The 441-nt window shown below is 48.3% G+C and overlaps 1 non-coding gene across 1 annotated transcript; it reads right to left on the bottom strand.

Moving 5' to 3' along the window:
• Nucleotides 1-44: 44 nt before the first annotated feature.
• Nucleotides 45-149, bottom strand: LOC112214028. Its single transcript, XR_002947954.1, has one exon. It is a non-coding gene; the product is annotated as a U6atac minor spliceosomal RNA (small nuclear RNA).
• Between the last annotated feature and the right edge of the window lie 292 nt (nt 150-441).

Below are 441 nucleotides of genomic sequence, written 5' to 3'. Positions count from 1 at the left end.
CTGGGTCATCCGAAAGGATAGCGGAGGCTCTCCGCGGCCATTCCAAAAAAATTCGGTAAGTGCCGCCGAAAGGCGACAGTGCCTTACCTTATATATGTGTTCCATCCTTGTCCAGGGGAATGCTAAACGTCTCTCTTTTCATACTGTAGAAAAAACAATTTTTTTTTTTACGTGGAGGAAATCTTCATAGACACCATACACCACCACCCCCTGTGGGCCGGAAACACAGGGCGGTGGAAGGTAGTGGCCCCCCTGCTCTGTGCTTAATAAACCAAGCACACCTCTACCAAGCACTCCCAGAAAGTACACCTACAACACAGCGCAAGGGAGATGGGGTAAGGGTGTGGTCTGGGCGCTTGGCCTGTTGTATATTACTTTCAAGAGAGATTTTGGCTTTACCATCCTTTTGCAAATATATTTTGCAGGCCGAGGATTCGAACT

This window comes from Bombus impatiens, unplaced genomic scaffold (assembly GCF_000188095.3).
Source record: "Bombus impatiens unplaced genomic scaffold, BIMP_2.2 scf_5243, whole genome shotgun sequence".
NCBI classification, from domain to species: domain Eukaryota; kingdom Metazoa; phylum Arthropoda; class Insecta; order Hymenoptera; family Apidae; genus Bombus; species Bombus impatiens.
Note: the sequence above shows the minus strand (reverse complement) of the source record. Positions and strands in the feature narration are given on the sequence as shown.